This window comes from Bos grunniens, chromosome X (assembly GCF_055505025.1).
Source record: "Bos grunniens cultivar Pamir isolate PY7600 chromosome X, Bosgru_T2T1.0, whole genome shotgun sequence".
NCBI classification, from domain to species: Eukaryota; Metazoa; Chordata; class Mammalia; order Artiodactyla; family Bovidae; genus Bos; species Bos grunniens.
The window spans coordinates 134,565,741-134,585,382 of NC_141194.1; the positions used below are offsets into that span (position 1 = coordinate 134,565,741).

At 36.6% G+C, this 19,642-nt stretch overlaps 1 long non-coding RNA gene across 2 annotated transcripts in view; it reads left to right on the forward strand.

The window, feature by feature from the left end:
* LOC147341456 (uncharacterized) overlaps window positions 1-19,642 on the forward strand; it is a 123,705-nt gene that overhangs the window by 86,917 nt on the left and 17,146 nt on the right. For both annotated transcript variants that reach the window (XR_015159075.1, XR_015159074.1), the window contains exon 2: window positions 16,445-16,650. This is a non-coding gene — a long non-coding RNA (uncharacterized LOC147341456). The remainder of the gene's footprint in view (window positions 1-16,444; window positions 16,651-19,642) is intronic.

Consider the following 19,642-nt stretch of genomic DNA (forward strand, 5'->3'; position numbering starts at 1 on the left):
TGGATCTCTTTGTGTTTATCCTTTCGAGTTTTTGAGCTTTGTGGATGTATAGATTTATCCATAGATTCATGTGGGAAGCTTTTAGCCATTATTTCTTCAAATAGTTCTTCTAACCCTTTCTCCTCCCTTTCTTCTTCTGCAACTCCCATTATGTGCATGTTGGTATACTCAGTGGTATTCCACAGATATCTTTAGGCTCTGTTTTATTTTCATTATTCTTTTTTGCTCCTCAGCTAAATCTCATTTGATCTTTCTTCGAGTTCACTGATTCTTTCTTCTGCCTGATCAGATGTCTGTTGTCACCCTGTAGTGAACTTCTTTATTTTACTTATTGTACACTTCATCTCCAGAATCTCTGTTTGGCTCTTCTTTATAATTAGTATATCTTTACCAATATTGTCTCTTTGTTGATACATGCTTTTCACAATTCCTTTTAGTTCTTTGAATATATTTGTAATAGCTGATTAAATTATTTATCTATTAAGTGGCTGGACTTCCTCAGGTTTAGTTTCTGTTAATTTTTTACACATATGTGAATGAGCGACACTTTCTTTTCTTTCAGTGTCTCATTATTTTTTTCCTGAAAATGTACTTATTCACATGATAATGTGTTAACTTTGTAAATCAAATTCTTTCTGCTCTCTGTGGATTGTTATGCTGCTTTTTGTACATTATATATATTTTTAGCACTTGTTCTAACCTATTTTTGTCAAGACAGTGAGTTCAGTTTCTAAATAACCAATAGGATATATACATATTTTATCGTAAATTTTAAAAATTCATATTTTCCTACTGCCTCAACATCTCCACAGATATACTGCCTACATGACCCAGTATACCAGTGTGAGAAGGCTGGCCCTTGTCACAAATTCCCTTTCTTATCTTCCCCTGATTGTGATCTAGTGTTACACAGATGTTATTCTGTGAATTACAATTTCTTCTCTCCTTTGCTCAATGAGACATCAGTCCTTTGCTCGAGTTTGCCCTCTCTCAGCCACAGTCAAATAAATGCCCTGAGGCAGAAAATCAGGACAATAGAGGCTCATCTCATTTGTCTTGATTTTCTCATGGATCATAGTCATGCACTGTTTTCAAATGCCTGAAAAATACTTGCTGCTTATATTTTTGTCAATTTACTAGTATAACTATTTATGTGTAAGTTATTGATGATCTCAAGTAGAAGTACCTGATTAAAAAATCATGGAAGATTATTTAAAATTACTTTCATTTGAAGTAACAGTTTTAAAGCAAATAGATTATAGACTCCTTCATTTATATCAAGGTAGGTCCGTCTAGTCAAGGCTATGGTTTTTCCAGTAGTCATGTATGGATGTGAGAGTTGAATTATAAAAGAAGCTGAGTGGCAAAGAATTAATGCTTTTGAACTGTGGTGTTGGAGAAGACTCTTGAGAGACCCTTGGACTGCAAGGAGATCAAACCAGTCTATCCTAAAGGAAATCAGTCCTGAATGTTCATTGGAAGGACTGATGTTGAAGCTGAAGCTCCAATACTTTGGCCACTTGATGCAAAGAGCTGACTCATTTGAAAAGACCCTGATGCTGGGAAAGATTGAAGGCGAGAGGAGAAGGGAACAACAGAGGATGAGATGGTTGGATGGCATCACCAACTCAATGGACATGAGTTTGAGTGAACTCTGGGAGTTGGTGATGGACAGGGAGGCCCGGTGTGCTGCAGTCCATGGGGTCGCAAAGAGTCGGACATGACTGAGCAACTGAACTGAACTGATCTACTATCAGAACATAGTGTTTTTACATATAAATGGCAAATTATATCAAAGGACTCTGAATTATTAAAAAGGTCACAGTTTGACAGCAAACAAAGCTCTAATAATGTACATATACAGTTTCAACCAAAAATTCCAACTTCATCTGCAGAAATTTACCTCCATGGTAGGATGCTTACAAGTTTGAACTTTTAGAAAAGCATTAAGTATTATTATATAGTATGAAAAATTGGCTTCATCCTCTTGGATTGCCTCTGAAAGTTTTAATTATTCAACAATTTCTTAGAAAAACCAAAAAACTACCTTTGAAAGTTATGTTTTGCCCTGCAGTTCAAAATAGGTGATTAAAATAATATCTATTAGTGTTATTGCTTCATAAACCCAAAGTAAAAATGAAAATCACTCACTTGTGTCTGACTCTTTGCAACCCCATGGACTATATAGTCTATGGAATTCTCCATGCCAGAATACTGGAGTGGGTAACCACCCAAATGTTGGTATATTTCATATTATGCTGGTTTATTTAGTTTAAATTACTCTAAATCATAATTATTATAAAGTGCCAGTATGAGTAGCCCAGAAGCAGGCAAATTTGTGTTCATCATGTTTTATTATTCATAATGTAGTTTGTCAGTGCCATTAAAAATATGTGTTTTAATTATTACAGGTATCAAATAGGTATTCTGAAAATTAATAAAAGCATATCAGAAGATACTTTTAAGATTTTTAAAGTATATCTTAACTTTCAAGGACTACCTCTTCTTCATTTTTCAGTCATGCAACATTTATTTAATGAGTGGAAACTATGAGTCAGACATTTTTCTAGGTTTTGAGGATATAACAGTGAAGATCAACTATCCTTTGTATGCATACAGCTTACATTTTAGCAGGGAAACAGATGATATACAAATTATACATTATGAAAGTGTTAACTGCTAAGATGGAAATAAAGCAGAGTAACAGAATAATATGACTATATGTATAGAACATCTATATTATAGTACAAATGTGGGTCATGTTGGCAGTTCAATTTTCAACAAAAAATTCATTTGCTTCAATTGATTTCCTCTTATCTATTTAATACAGTTGTTGTTGCCTGTTAGTAGGACATTATGTGCTTGGATTTCATAAATATGTGCAGACTGTATGGTTACATTTTTTCAGTGTTCCTTAATATGTCTTATAAAAATACTTTTCTCAGAATCACAAAAATATTTACACAGTGAATAATTTTTGTCTGCCATAGATTGCAAGTTGGAACCTTACTAATACATTTGCACGACTTTTTCCCTCTATAAACAGATTCAGTCTTTGCTTTAAGGCAGAGTTGTCAAATTGCTAAGAAAAACCTTCAAAAATGAGAAGGAGAGAGACAGGTGAGGGGAAGTATTGTATTTTTCCCCTTTCCATTCCTAAACGTTTTATTTTCTTGAGAGAGGGATGGAAGGGAGAAGGAGAGAAGAGAACAGGAATGTGGAGGAGAGTGAAGGAGAAGAGCGTAGGAGGGTTTGTGTATGTGTGAGAGACAGAATTTATAAAGTATTTTTAAACCTAGGAATTCCACATATAAGAAAGAATACAAAGCACTATGAAACAGGAAATTTGACCAAAAGAATGACTACTGTGTGAAACTGGTCAGAGATAGGAACCATCATCCTTCAAGGTTCAGGGTATCCAGGAGCATGTGGGTCCCATAAATGTCAGTTTTGGCCTGAAAGTCAGAGCAGGGGTAGACAACAGCAAAAGGAGTTAGACAAGGCCAGTTAAAGCAAATCATAAGGAATATCTGAAAGAAATTACATCATATAATAATATACACATACATACAAATTTATCTTTAAAAGATGATTAGGATTTGAAAAGATGGAGAGAAAGGGAGATTATTATATTATTTATTTGGGTGTGTTGGGTCTTAGTTGTGGCATGCAGGATCTTTGTTGCTTTATGTGGGATCTTTCCTTGCAGTGCAGAAATTCTCTACTTGTGGCACATGGCCCATAGCATCTGCTTCTCATTTATGGAAAAGATACGGACGTGGTATTTTTAAAGGGATTCCACTGATCTAAAGATTATTCTGTTGAGTAGTAGCACTGTACTACTAATAATAATTCTTCCAAGCAATGAACATAGGATGGCTTTCTATTTATTTATCTTCTTTAGTTTATTTCAGTAATGTTTTGTTGTTTTGAGTATATATGTCTTCAACATCCTGATGAGTCTGGCTCTTGCCCAATAGCCTTTGTGTGAGTTTTGATGACCAACCATAGTAATTGCATAGGTTTTATTGGGCAGGTTTCATGGGGAGAATGCTGCCCTCCGCACACCAGACTTCATGCACAGCCAGTGAATTAATCTGAGGGAAATTGCAGTCAAAGACTCAAGTCCATCTGGCCTCTGATAGTGGTCTTCACATATTTGCATTCCCTGGCAAGTGTCCTCATTCCTAGGTGTATCTTTATCTGAGGCCACTGGCTGAGGTTTCTATATGTATCTCTATCAAGATCTCCTTATCAGGGAAAGAGTAGAAAACCTTAAAGACACTTTTCCTTATTCTAACTCAGTACTCAGAATGTTTTTACTGCTACCCATCCTTCTCTTCCTTCCCATGGCCATTGGTTCCACAAAACTGAAGGACCCTTTTGTGCCATGGTCCCTCAAGAATGGGATCACATCTTTGTCTTTGCTGGGCCACCTGAGCCTTGATGAGTGTGCCATTCCATGGGGAAGAAAGAGTAAGGGGAAATTCAGTGTTTTCTTAGACTAGGTTCTTGTTCCATCACAACGTGAGATTTCACTGTTACTTTCATTTCAGCTATTGCTTTATATGGCTACTCTGAAAACTGACAGATCAACTCTTTCCAGCTCAGCTGAGCTCCTAACACCTCCTTGTTTAAAAGTATTCAAGTATTTTATTATTTTCAATGCTATTGTAAATGGATTCGTCTCCTTAACTTTACGTTTGAATTATTCAGTGCTCTTCTACAGAAATACAACTTATATTTAGATGTGGATTCTGTGCCATGCAAATTTGCTGAACTTGTTTATTAGCGCTCCTAATTTTTGTGTGGGTTTTTAGGATTTTCTACATGTAAGATCATTGCATCTGTGAATAGAGGTACATTCAGTCCTTTCTTTTAGCCTATGTATATTTCATTTCTTCCATAATTTTTATGGTTAGACTTCTGCTATATTGTCAAAGTGGCGAGAACAGTCGTCCATGTCTTATGCTGCTGCTGCTGTTGCTAAGTTGCTTCAGTCATGGTTGACTCTGTGCAACCCCATAGATGGCAGCCCACCAGGCTCCCCCGTCCCTGGGATTCTCCAGGCAAGAACACTGGAGTGGGTTGCCATTTCCTTCTCCAGTGCATCAAAGTGAAAAGTGAAAGTGAAGTCGCTCAGTCATGTCCGACTCATAGCGACCCCATGGACTGCAGCCCACCAGACTCCTCTGTCTATGAGATTTTCCAGGCAAGGGGACTGGAGTGGGTTGCCATTGCCTTCTCCATCCATGTCTTATAGTGGGTCTTAATTATTTCATTACAGTGATGTTAACTGAGTGTTCATAGACGCTGTTTATCATGTTAAAGAAGTTTCTTTTTAATTCTAGTTAAAAAGATTTTCTTTATCAAAAGGAATGTTGGATTTTTGTCAAGTGCTTTTTCTGTTTCTATCGAGATGATAATATGTTTTTGAGTGTATTCTGGTTATTAATTGATTCTTATTATTAATCAGTTAATTGATTATTCTGGTGTATTAATTGATTTTCATATATTTAATCAACCTTGTATTCTTGGGATAAATTATACTTGGTCCTGGTGCTTAATTCTTTTATATATTGCTAGGTTTGGTTTGTTAGTATATTTTTGGTGAATTCTGCCTCTATATAAGACATTAGTCTTTTGTTGTACTTTCTTTTGGTATTTGTGTGTAATTTTGGTATCAGCGTAATTACAACCTCATAGTAAGAGCTGGCAAGTATTCACTTTTTAATTCCTGGAAAGTTTCATGAAGAATTAGCATATACTCTTCTGTGAATGTTTGGTAGAAATTATAAATGTAATGATACAGGCGTGGGCTTTTCTATATTGGAAGATTTTTGTTACTTGAATCTCTCTACTTTTTACTGGTCTATTCAGATTTTCTATTTTTGAGTCAGTTTTGGTAGTTTGCATGTTTAGTTTTTCGTTTTGATCTAGGTTGTCTCTATTAACATACAAATATTTATAATGTTACCTTATAATCCATTTTGTTAATTCAGTAGTAACATTCATACCTTCGTTCCATTAATTTTAGTAATGTCATACTTTTCCATTTTTCTTTTTCACTTTATCTAAAGGTTTATTAATGTTGGCGATCTTTTAAAAAATCTAATCTTTGGTTGGTTTGATTATCTCTTTATTATTTTTTATTTGAATTATCTACATTCTAGTCCTTTTTGTTTCCATCCTTCTGCTTGCTTTATGTTTAGTTTGCTGTTTTTGTAGCATCTTAATAAAGGTTAAATTTATTATGGTGAAAAGCACGTAACAGAATTTATCATCTTAATGATTTTTAAGTGTACAGTTCAATAGCATTGTATATTCATATTGTTGTGAAACATCTCCAGAAAATTTTCATATAGCAAATCTTAAATTGTATACTCAGTAAACAAAAACTCCCCTCAAACCCTGGTGAGCATCATTCTACTTTCTATGAATTTCACTACTTCAGATACCTCATTAAACTGTAATCATGCAGTATTTATATTTTGGTTGAAAGCTGGGTATTTTGACTATGATAATCTGGCACTTCTGGAAATCAGATTTTCCTCTCTTCTCTAGTTTGTTGTTGATGCTTGTAGCAGTCGTGTTTTGTTTTGTTCTGTGATTTTATGAACAAATTTCATAAATTCTAGATTGTTTGTTTTATCTTACTACTGAAGCCCCTTTTCCATTAGTGGTGAGCTGATTACTGAACAGAGATTTTCTAAATGTCTCGAGCTTGACTCTGCATGAGTGTTGAGGCATACCTTAAGTGCTCAGCAAGGAGTTTACAATTCTGTCTTAACCATCAATTCATATTTGCACAAGCCCTGAAGTTTACCAATAGGTAGGTGCTTAGAACCTTCTCACATATGAGCATGTACCCAGTCCTGGGCATACATATGAACTTTTAGACTTCCAGGAATATGTGAAACCTTTTGAAGTCCTTAGTTCCAAAGCCTCTCTTTTCCCTAGCTTTATTGATCAAGATTTTGGCTAGTTTTTGCCCACACTGGTATTAGTTAACTCAAGAAGTAACAGCTAATACATTTGCTTTTTTTTTTTTCTTCTAATTTTATTTTATTTTTAAACTTTACATAATTGTATTAGTTTTGCCAAATATCAAAATGAATCCGCCACAGGTATACATGTGTTCCCCATCCTGAACCCTCCTCCCTCCTCCCTCCCCATACCATCCCTCTGGGTCGTCCCAGTGCACTAGCCCCAAGCATCCAGTATCATGCATCGAACCTGGACTGGCAACTCGTTTCTTACATGATATTCTACATGTTTCAATTCATTCTCCCAAATCTTCCCACCCTCTCCCTCTCCCACAGAGTCCATAAGACTGTTCTATACATCAATGTCTCTTTTGCTGTCTCGTATACCAGGTTATTGTTACCATCTTTCTAAATTCCATATATATGCCTTAGTATACTGTATTTATGTTTTTCCTTCTGGCTTACTTCACTCTTTATAATAGGCTCCAGTTTCATCCACCTGATTAGAACTGATTCAAATGCATTCTTTTTAATGGCTGAGTAATACTCCATTGTGTATATGTACCACTGCTTTCTTATCCATTCATCTGCTGATGGACATCTAGGTTGCTTCCATGTCCTGGCTATTATAAACAGTGCTGCGATGAACATTGGGGTACACATGTCTCTTTCCCTTCTGGTTTCCTCAGTGTGTATGCCCAGCAGTGGGATTGCTGGATCATAAGGCAGTTGTATTTCCAGTTTTTTAAGGAATCTCCACACTGTTCTCCATAGTGGCTGTACTAGTTTGCATTCCCACCAACAGTGTAAGAGGGTTCCCTTTTCTCCACACCCTCTCCAGCATTTATTATTTGTAGTCTTTTGGATCGCAGCCATTCTGACTGGTGTGAAATGGTACCTCTAATAGATGGAGAAATATACCATGTTCATGGATTGGAAGAATCAATATAGTGAACATGAGTATACTACCCAAAGCAATTTATAGATTCAATGCAATCCCTATCAAGCTACCAACAGTATTCTTCACAGAGCTAGAACAAATAATTTCACAATTTGTATGGAAATACAAAAAACCTCAAATAGCCAAAGCGATCTTCAGAAAGAAGAATGGAACTGGAGGAATCAACCTGCCTGACTTCAGGCTCTACTACAAAGCCACAGTTATCAAGACAGTATGGTACTGGCACAAAGACAGAAATATTGATCAATGGAATAAAATAGAAAGCCCAGAGATAAATCCACGCACATATGGACACCTTATCTTTGACAAAGGAGGCAAGAATATACAATGGATTAAAGACAATCTCTTTAACAAGTGGTGCTGGGAAATCTGGTCAACCACTTGTAAAAGAATGAAACTGGAACACTTTCTAACACCATACACAAAAATAAACTCAAAATGGATTAAAGATCTAAACGTAAGACCAGAAACTATAAAACTCCTAGAGGAGAACATAGGCAAAACACTCTCCGACATACATCACAGCAGGATCCTCTATGACCCACCTCCCAGAATATTGGAAATAAAAGCAAAAATAAACAAATGGGACCTAATTAACCTTAAAAGCTTCTGCACATCAAAGGAAACTATTAGCAAGGTGAAAAGACAGCCTTCAGAATGAGAGAAAATAATAGCAAATGAAGCAACTGACAAACAACTAATCTCAAAAATATACAAGCAACTCCTGCCGCTCAACTCCAGAAAAATAAACGACCCAATCAAAAAATGGGCCAAAGAACTAAATAGATATTTCTCCAAAGAAGACATACAGATGGCTAACAAACACATGAAAAGATGCTCAACATCACTCATTATCAGAGAAATACATTTCCTTTTAAATATTTTTGACAAATGTCTCCTCCCCCTTGGTAGCTGCTTTGGCCATTAAAAAGTTTTGTTAGGCACAATAAAGACAGGTCCTGTGATAGATACAGTCCTTCAGAGACCCATAAAATGAGTCAAAACCAACAATCACATTTTTTTTTTTTTGAGAATATGACCCATTTTGGTCTCTCAGTATCCCTGTATAATTTTCCTTGTATAATCAGTACAGGGATTATACCTGTACTGGTAATCCCAGCTATTGTCTTCAAGTCCATTGCCATACTGAAGAGATGGAGATGGTTACCAGGATGAGTCAAAATACCATGAAGTTCTTTTTTTTTAAATCGAGTTTTTAATTGGAGGAAAATTGCTCTCCAAATAAGACATAAATATGGCCAGTAAACACATGAAAAAATGCTCAACATCACCCAAATGCAAATTAAAACAACAGTGTGGTTACCTCACACCAATTGAAAAGGCCATCATCAAAAAAATCTATAAACCTTAAATGCTGGAGAGGATGTGGAGAAAGGGGAACCCTCCTGCACTGTTGGTGAGAAGGTAAATTGATACAGCCACTATGGAAAACAGTCTGAAGATTCCTTTAAAAACTAGGAATAAAACTGCATATGATCCCACAATCCCACTACTGGACATATACTCTGAGAAAACCATGAAATTCTTTTACTAAGATTCAGCTATATTTTCTTAAGTGTTCACCTCTGTGCTAAAAGTTTTGGTTTAGAATCTACAGTTCCAAAAAAGTTTGGTTTAAAAACCTACAGATCCAAAAAAATTTGATAGTTTTGTCACTTGATTTGCGGAAAGATGTAGACTTTCAGATTTTGATCATTTGCCATTTTTGCTGCTGTCATTTAAAAAATAGACTGTGTGTCTTTAGTAAAATGCTGTGTGTATATATATGTGTGTGTGTGTGAGTGCGTATATATACATCTTTTGACACTTGTTTCTTTTACCATCTGATATTTTCTGGTTCATATATTTTTGATAAATTCCTCAATTTCTAGTCTGCTAATAATACTATTCCTCATGCTATAGTGCTGTTACCAATTTATTAATTTTTCATGCCTCATTATTATTACAAAGCATTTTGGAGAAAGTGTATGCTCAGTCCACAATCTTGAACTGAACACCTAATGCTATTGAACATGGTGGCAATATACAGAACATAACAAATAATAGAAGAAATTAGAGATATCCTTTTATTAGTACTAGATTAAGTACTGTTTTAGTATAGTAAAAGCCCTTTTATTGTTTATTGTTTATTATTCCCAGACATTTTTTAAATGAGGGAAATGTGCTGTTTTTAATCAAATACCTATTCAGTATTTAATAGCTGACCATATTTTTGTCCATTTTCTTCCTTGATCTAATAAAGTGAAGGATTATATACTATTTTTAACACCTCAGTTTGTACTAGTCAGTGTTGTAGTATTTCTTTCAGTTTCTTTCAGTATTTATTTTTCTGGGACTTACTTTGAGATTTTGGTGTTTATAAGTTGAGATTGTTTTGAAATTAACTTTTTAAAAAAGTGATCACTAAAAACTTTTATTGTGTTAGGATAGGTTTATACAACACTTTGGAAATCTATTAAGTAGAATAAAAGATCAGTGGCATTACTGTGAAGGGCAGGGGGCCTTGAAAACTAAGGGTGGAGCTCATATGCCATGTTTTTACTACCTCAAAATTTGTTTTTTTAATATGTTTAAAAATGAAACATTGAAAAATAAGTAACATGAATTTAAATAACCTGCTCTTTTGAAACTTTGGAAGCACCCATGTTTTAAAAAGTTTGTCAAATGCATTGAGCCTAATTTCATCATTTTAAAAAAGTGTTCTAGGTTATTCGTTTATTCAGGCTTTCTAATCTTTGTCTATTTGCATTTTCATGGGAAATGTTCGACATAGGTTAGCATATATTTACACATCTTATTATTCTTGTAAAAAATGCCGTTTCTATTTTGCTTGATTTCATAGTCATTTTGTGTGATATTTAGATTTTCTCTACCTTTCAAAAGATTTTTTTATTGAATAACATTGGTGTATAACATTATGTAAGTTTCATGTATACAACATATATATTGCTACTTATATATACCCTACAGTGTGCTCACCACCAAAAGCATTTCCATCATCTATCACCCTACAGTTGAACACCCTTTAGCCACTTATCCAACACTCATCCTACCCCTTTCCTTCTGGTACCCATTACTCTGTTCTCTATATCTACATGTTTATTTTTGTTTGGTTTGTTCATTTATTTTTTGTTTGGTTTTATATTCCACTTATGGAGTGAAACTATATCATATTTTTCTTTCTCTGTCTCACTTATTTTACTTAGCATCATATACTCAAGGTCCATTGATGTTAGTATTTTGTTTTGATTTTATTGTTTTGAAAAGAAAAAGAATCATCTCTTAATTTTTAGTATGCTTTAATTGTTGCAATGGAGAATAGGGTAGATTCCAGAAAAGGGGATTGTTCCCAAAAGAAGCAAATTTTTCTTTGAAAAGTCAAAAAAAAATGATCTCACAACACAAATGGTATATAAAATATTGTTTATTGTACTAAGTCTGTGGGATCTTAGTTTCCTGACCAGGGATTAAACCCATGCTCATTGCAGTATGGAAGCATGGTGCCTTAACCACTGGGACCTTCAGGGAATTCTCAAGTTATTTTTTAAAGTATAGTTGACTTTCAATGTTATTAACTTCTGCTATACAGCAAAGTGATTCAGCTTTTTATATTTTGCATGTATATATATACATATTGTTTAGTCGCTAAGTTGTGTCTAACTCTTGTGAGTCTATGGACTGTAGCCTGTCAGGCTCCTCTGTCTGTGGAATTTCCCAAGCAAGAATACTGGAGTGGGTTGCCATTTATTCCTTCTCTAGGGGATCACTACTTATTAGAAAAATGCAAATCAAAACTTTTTATATTCTTTTCCATTATAGTTTATTACAGAATATTGAATATAGTTCTCTGTGCTATATGGTAGGACCTTGTTTATCCATTCTATATACAATAGTTTGCATCCACTAAACCCAAACTCCCAAACCATGTGTCCCCCACCCCACACCTTGGTACTTATGCTGAGTGAAGTCAGACAGAGAAGGACAAATATCACATATTTCTCATATATGGAATCCTTTAAAAAATGGTAGCCTTGAACTTATTTACAAAACAAAAATGTAGTCATAGATGTAGACACCAAACTTACGGTTACCAGGGGGAAAAGGAGGGGTAGGGATGAATTGGGATTGACATATGTATACTACTATATGTAACTAATAAGAACCTACTGTATAGCAAAGGAATCTCTACTCAATACTCTATAACATCCTATATGAGAAAATCTTAAAAAGAGTGAATATATGTATAACTGATTCACTTTACAGCAGAAAGTAACACAGCATACCATTGTTAATCAGCTATACTCCAGTACACATTTTTAAATTAAAAACAAAATAAGATTAGGGACTTCCCTGATGGTCCAGTGGTTAAGAGTCTGCCCTGCGTTGCAAGGGATGAGGGTTGATCCCTGGTCTGGGAACTGAGATCCCACATGCTGCAGAGCGACTAAGCCTGCACACTGCAACTACAAGCCCCTGTGTCACAACTAGACAGTCCATGCACCACAGTGAAAGATCTTGCATGATGCAGTGAAGGCCTCATGTGCTGCTACTAAGATCCTACACAGCTAAATAAGTAAATATTTAAAAAAATTTTCTCTCTGTAACCTAACCACATGGGGTAGATATTAGATTGCCAACTACTTAGTAGTGGCATATGCAGAGATGGTTTCTTTAGAAGAGCTGGGTCATTTTCTTGGGGAGTGATGCATTACAACATTATTCCTGGCTATTTCATGTAACAACAGTGTTTAAGAAATCTGAGCACTCTAATGGTTCTAATTCATATTAAATAATTATCATCATCCTATCTGGATTGCTGTAAGATTGTGAACTAGGCTGAGAAACACAGGCAATTTCTCATTCTAATTACTTTGTAAAGAATGCGGAAAAGGACTCATGGTTATTTGGCTTGGGAATTAACAAATAATGCAGATTGCTTGGATATGCCGTTTTCCTTTGTGACTGACTTCTTTCTCATTAAAATGTAATAATGCTAATGCAATGAGCAATTTAAGGAACTGCACTTAAAATATTTCATTTAGTACTCAAAATTTTTACTTCATCTTAAAATTTTCAAAATGTAGTTGAAAAACTTCTAGCATAGTAAACAAGTGATAAAAATCAGCCAAATAAATGATTTTTACTTAAGAGGTTCTGTTAATTAACTGTGAAGAAAATTTTCTCTTTGATTTACCAAGAAATTCCCATGTGACTATTGTGCTCTTGATCAAAGTATATGGATGACTTATGAACAAGGTGACCCCCTTCTTTTCTGCTTGAATCTGTGCATGTATATCATTGTGGAAAACCACCGAGTAGACCTCATTATTTAGTGGTTCTCATAGCTATTCTTATTCTAGTTAAATGAGTTACTGGCTCTCAAAAGAAAATACAGTATTATATAGTTATTTCTAAGGCAATATGCCAGGTCACTCCTTGAACTCTACATAGAAGAGAGTTAATAATAATTATTGGCTCAGTGGTAAAGATTCTGCCTGCAATGCAGAAGACTCAGGTTCAATCCCTGGGTCAGGAAGATTCCCTAGAGGAGGACATAGCAACCCACTCCAGTATTCTTGCCTGGAGAATCCCATGGACAGAAGAGCCTGGTGGGCTACAGTCCATTGGGTCACACAAAGTCGGACACGACTGAAGCAACTGAGCGTACACAATAATTTTCTACACCAGCAACTTTATTTCTAAAGAAAATCAGTCATTGCAATTTCCTAGACTCAGTAATTTGCCAAGTAACTGGTTCCCACCAGCAGCCTCCAGAAAAATTTAATATCTAGATTTACTAATAAATGTTGAAAACATCAAAAGCTAAAGCCAGGAACACCACTAGTTGAATGTTCTTGTTACAATACAGATTCTAGAATCCAGTCACCTTAGAATCATATCCCAACTTCACAACTATGTAACCTTAGGCAATGACCTTGTTTCTCTGAGTTTCCTTATTGGAAAAATAGGATAATATCAATCAAATAATTATCTCAAGGATTGAATCCAAATATTTCTTGATGCTTGGGGCTGGTGCACTGGGACAGCCCAGAGGAAGGGTATGGGGAGGGAGGAGGGTTCAGGATGGGGAGTAGGGGTATACCTGTGGCGGATTCATTTCGATATTGGGCAAAACTAATACAATATTGTAAAGTTTAAAAATAAAATAAAATTTTAAAAAAATGTACAACATTATAGCATAAAATGAATCTTCCACAAATGATAACACGGCTGCTGCCACTGATGGTGCAGTTTGGCAGTTTTTTATAATGCTTTTGGGTATTTAATAAAGACTCAACAGGAATGTTTATATCAGTTTTATTTCTAATACTCTGTATCTGAATATCAATCAACAGATCGTTGACCCAATTGTGTTACCTCCATTGAATACAGTAGAATACTCCTTATCAATAAAAGGGATCCAAGTACTAATAGAAATAGTAATATGGATGAATGGATGAAATACTACATACCATGCACTGCTTGAAGTGAGTGTTCATCACACAGGCATATCTGACTCTTTGCAACCCCATGGACTGTAGCCCGCAAGGTTCCTCTGTCCATGGGATTCTCCAGATAATAATACTGGATTGGGTAGCCATTCCCTTCTCCAGGGGAACTTCCTGACCCAGGGATCTAACCTGGGTCTCCTGCATTGCGGGCAGATTCTTTATCATCTGAGCCATCACGGAGTTCCACCATGCACTGCTTACTTCTTATTGTGCAATTCTACAAGCAGATAACTACAAATAATTCCCAAGCTAATCCAGCCATTTTATCAATACCTAGGCTTCCTCTCTCTCTCTCTCTCTCTGTGTGTGTATATATATATATATATATATGTATATGTATATGTATATACACACACACACACATATATACACACATATAAACATACATACATGTAAATGCTTCTCATATTTTGATGCTAATTTCCAATTTTCCAGTTGTTAAAGGTAAAAGTCGTGTCCCTCAATATCTGTTGAGACATGATATCCTTCCTTCTAGGTATCTGACACATTTAATTATCCTATACATTTCCTTTCTCTTTTATCACTCTCTATGTATTATCTCAGCCATCAAATGTTAAGCATGCTTGTATCTCTCCCACCATAATTACAATCAAGCACATAAAATATTTCATCAATCCCATTTGTCTGCCTAAATTTTATCTTTTTCAAATTTCTGAAACAAGTGCTTTTTTTTGAGTGCACTGTGTACACTAGAGTCAATAGACCCAACAAAGTCAAAATCAGTTTATATACACACATATTCAAGTATAAATATATAATTATAGTGTAATATATATTATAGATATCTATATCTCTAGATATCTGTGAGATATGTATGGCTTACAATGTGTCACAGGTGTAAAGAAATCCACCTGCCAAGCAGGAGCCATGGGTTCAATCCCTGGGTCAGGAAGATCCGCTGGAGAAGGGAATGGCAACCCACTCCCAGTATTAGCAACCCAACTTTCCAGTATTCTTGCCTGGAACATCCCATGGACAGAGGAGCCTGGAAGGCTACAGTTATGGGGTCACAAGGAGTCAGACACAACTGGGCATCTGAGCGTGCATGCATGAGAAATATATATACTCAGATTATTTATTTGGCATGCTAGAGACCCAGTAGAGCTGATTGTGTAATTCCAGTACAAATTTAAATAGGAGAGCTGATGCTCTAAATTCTAGTTTGAAAGTCAGCAGGATTTTTCAGTTCTACACTGAAGGCGCAAAAGATCCATGTCTCAGCACAGGCATGATGGGATCACTCTTACTCAGCTTTTGTGTCCTATTGAGATCTTTAGTTGGTTGGATGAGGCTCACACACATTAGGGAGGGCAATGTGCTTTACTAACTCTACTGATTCAGTGTTAATCTCATTCAGAAATAACCTCAGAAGGATTTCCCTTCTGCTCCAGTGGTTAGGAATCAACACTTTCACTACTGTAGCCCAGGTTTGATCACTGGTTGGGGAACTAATATCATGCAAGCCCCGTGACATGGCCAAACACAGAATATTATTATTTGAGCAAATGTATGGGTACCCTGTGGCCTAGTCAAGTTGACACATACAATTAACCATCACAAATTTAACCCTTGTCAATATGGCACCTATTCAGAGCCTTAAACCATACTTAATCTCTATGCAAAAGACAAATACAAGGTAATACTTTAACCTAATATGATATAACTTATCTTGAGTATAACTGGAAACATACAAAATCTTTCACAAATAGGGGAGGTAAAGTTATTGAGTGATGGTTACTCATGTCCTTGATATCCTGTTACTTAAATAACTATAAATATTATGATAAAAATCTACATATTGTGTGTAACATAAGAAGAGAAAAGAGAGAAAACAATTGCTAGATAGATAAAGATATACACACAAGTGTCCTAACAAAATAAGAAGTGAAGATTTTAACTGTCAGATTTTAACTATCATGACTATTTTCTCCTTATTTTTCCAGTGTCCATTATGTATTCCCTATGCTTCTAGCAAGCCATTCACCTGGTCATAGGCTTTACTGGTGGCTCAGACTGTAAAGAATCTGCCTGCAATGCAGAAGAATTGGGTTTGGAAAGATCTCCTCGAGAAGGGAATGGCAACTCACTTCAGTATTCTTGCCTGGAGAATCACAAGGACGGAGGAGCCTGGCAGGCTACAGTCTATAGGGTAAGTCAGACACAACTTAGCAACTAACACTTTATTTTTCACCTAGCCATGGTTCTTTACTTAGGGCAGGGACCAAAACCATAACTCCAAGAGATTCTGGGTATTAGTAGTTCTGCCTGTATTGGGTTATTATGGTTTTTTTATTGACATTAATCACAAGGCATGGTGACACTAAGAAATACTCTTAAGATCTCCCATATTCAGACATATTCTTCCTTGCCTTTGTTGTGGAGTAGTAGTCCATTTTCTCCTTGGTAGTCAGAAAGTATCACCCCAGCTAGCAGTTACTCCCTCCTTTTCCTGTTCATTCAGACACATGAGGAGACAAAAATGACCGGGTGGTATTCTTAACTTTCATTTCAGTGGAGTCGCTGTTGTGTCTCCTGGCGGAAGGATTCTTCCCTTGGGAGCTAAGAACTCTAGGCCAGCAAAGCATAAAGTCACAAGAAGCAAAGATTTTGAGGTGATACTGGGGCTCACTTTGTTATTGAGAAAAGCAAGTTACTAGGTGAAGTAAATGCTAGAAGTTCATCCCAATCAGAAAATTTCCTTTCACTACTATCCTTCAGGAAAGCACTATAGCTGCCCTCTTACAGGCGATGCCTGCATATCATGCGGAAACATCTATAAAACAGGCCCAAGTCTTCTCTTCCTTAGTCCACTGACCATTGGAAACACCTCCATGAGATCAAGAAGCAGGCAGAGAGAGAGAGAAGGTAGTATAGCAGAAATGGGGTCCCAGAAGCATTTGAAACACTTCTTCATGTAACTTATTTGTGCCTTGATGGCCTGTCTAGCTTGACTTATATATAGGATTTCCACCTGATGAAGGAGTGCTCATGTGCATGCCCAAATTTACAGTGCAGTGAGTCAAATAACACCCAGTTCAGATGGGTAGCTCAGGTTATCCGGTAACTTAGTGGCCAATGACCAAGTATTCATTTTCTATTAAAGCCCTGTAGCAGGCCCATAACTTTCTCCTCAAAAGGGAAGTAATTATCCACAGAAAATGGTGGCATTTGCTCCAAAATTCAAGGAATCTTCTCTGCAGTTCACCTATAGTAGCCTACTAGAGGCTCCTAACAGCCTCCCTGTCTTCCAGTGACACTTCAAGCACCATTGGACCTGAGGGATCATATTGCAAAAGTGCAAAACAGCTTGCACAGCAGCCTGGACCTGTTGCAAAACCTTTTTTTATTCAGAGCCCCACAAAAATATAGTAGCTTTTAGGGTGGAGAGTGAAAAAGTTGGCTTAAAAGCTCAACATTCAGAAAACGAATATCATGGCATCAGGTCTCATCCCTTCATGGGAAATAGATGGGGAAACAATGGAAACAGTGTCAGACTTTATTTTTTTGGGCTCCAAAATCACTGCAGATGGTGACTGCAGCCATGAAATTAAAAGACACTTGCTCCTTGGAAGGAAAGTTATGACCAACCTAGATAGCATATTGAAAAGCAGAGACATTACTTTGCCAACAAAGGTCCGTCTAGTCAAGGCTATGGTTTTTCCTGTGGTCATCTATGGATGTGAGAGTTGGACTGTGAAGAAGGCTGAGCACCGAAGAATTGATGCTTTTGAAGTGTAGTGTTGGAGAAGACTCTTGAGAGTCCCTTGGACTGCAAGGAGATCCAACCAGTCCATTCTGAAGGAGATCAGCCCTGGGATTTCTTTGGAAGGAATGATGCTAAAGCTGAAACTCCAGTACTTTGGCCACCTCATGTGAAGAGTTGACTCATTGGAAAAGACTGTGATGCTGGGAGGGATTGAGGGCAGGAGGAGAAGGGGACGACAGAGGATGAGATGGCTGGATCGCATCACCGACTCGATGGACGTGAGTCTGAGTGATCTCCGGGAGTTGTTGATGGACAGGGAGGCCTGGCATGCTGCGATTCATGGGGTCGCAAAGAGTCAGACATGACTGAGCGACTGAACTGAATTGAACTGAATAAGTTAGAAAAACACTCCAATCAGGACTTTCTTCTCCAAAATCCAAAGAGGTCCATTAGGCATTGCACCTCATTTTTGGCTGTAGGAGAGTCAGATATAACAACTTATCCTTCTTGACATGCTCCACATCACCGGATTCCTAGAAATTTTACTGAGGTAGAAAGACTGAATTTTGTGGGATTAAACCTTACCTTCTGACACACAAATGTTTCAACAGTAAGATTAGAATAGTTCTTCTTGGTTGCTCATTGGGTCCCATCAGCATAATGTCATTGATGTAATGGACCAGTGTTACATCTTGGGGAAAGGAAAGGCATTCAATATCGCTGTGAACTAAATTATGACATATGGGTGGATAGTTGATATACCCCTGCATTAGGACAGAGAAGATATATCTCTGGCCTTGCCTGTTGTATGCAAACTACTTGTGCTGATCTTTATTGACAGGGATGGATAAAAATGCATTTGCCAGATCAGTAGCTGCATACAAGGTACCAGGGGGTATGATAAATTGCTCAAACAATGAAACCACATCTGGTACAGAGGCTGCAGTTGGAGTTACCACCCAGTTAAGCTTACAGTAATCTGTTGTCATTTTCTAAGATCCGTTCTCTTCTGCACAGGATAATTAAGCAGGTATAATGGACATGTGGTAGGAATCAGCACTTCTTATCTTTCAAGTCCTTGATTGTTGCACCAACTTCTTCAGTCCTTTCAGGAGTGCAGCATTGCTTTTCATTATTATTTTGCTGCATAGAGACAGTTCTAATGGCTCCCATTGGGCCTTTCCCACTATAACATCCCTCACTGCACAGGTCAGGGAACCAATATGGGGATTATTCCAGCTACTGAAGTTTTCTATTCCAATTCTGCATTCCAGAACAGGAAGAGTTCAAGGATCACTGAGCCCACCAAAAGATGAAATGAGGTAAAATTATTTTACCTCCATAAACCCCTACTCTTTGGTGGACCACAGTGACATTTCAGGTCTCCTGAAGTTAAGACTCTGTTTTATGATTTAAGTTAGACTTTTGCTTACTT